The sequence below is a fragment of the Grammomys surdaster genome, unplaced genomic scaffold (assembly GCF_004785775.1).
Source record: "Grammomys surdaster isolate TR1022 unplaced genomic scaffold, NIH_TR_1.0 1087, whole genome shotgun sequence".
Classification (NCBI taxonomy): Eukaryota; Metazoa; Chordata; class Mammalia; order Rodentia; family Muridae; genus Grammomys; species Grammomys surdaster.
Genome location: NW_021605506.1, coordinates 1,613,057 through 1,613,761, shown reverse-complemented (window position 1 = coordinate 1,613,761; position 705 = coordinate 1,613,057).

Below are 705 nucleotides of genomic sequence, written 5' to 3'. Positions count from 1 at the left end.
CCCTGCTGTCTTGAAACACACACACACACACACACAATATTTAAAGAATAAATAATAACCTGGCCTCTGAAAATTATACATGTAGACTCTAGTATGTAATTCTCTATTGTCCTATACTATCCTGGAGGTCTCATGATGACATCCATAGAATAAGAGACCTACTGGTTGGGGGTAAGCTACACTCAGAGTCACACTATTATCCAGATGACAGATTGGACATATTACTAAAGTAAAGTGGCTGCCAAGAATATATACTGGAGACACGATTAGAAGGTAGACAGAGTCATAACTGACTTTGGCACATGAGAAAAGAAGCCAAGATATGTATTAGAGACAAAATAGTGGCAACAGTAGACTAAGTGGACTGGTTACCTGGTGTGTGAATCCACATGGACAACATCAGATGTTTATAGACCCAGAGATGAAGAGATAAGAAGAAAGAGTCCCACTTCTCTTGGAAGAGAATTTATACAAACTGGAGTCTACCTTACCACTTAGAGCAGATCAAAAACAGAAGATGGCAAGTGAAAAAGAAGTTGACATTATTACTCATGAACAACAGTAGCAGGTAGAGTAGGCAGTATTCAAAAGAAAAGAGATTCCTTGGCTAACAGGGAACAAAAGAGCTATAAGCAAAATCTGGTTACCTCTTGGGCCTTGGATTATTACATCATGGAATTCCACAAAACCTTGGCTCTCTCTCAG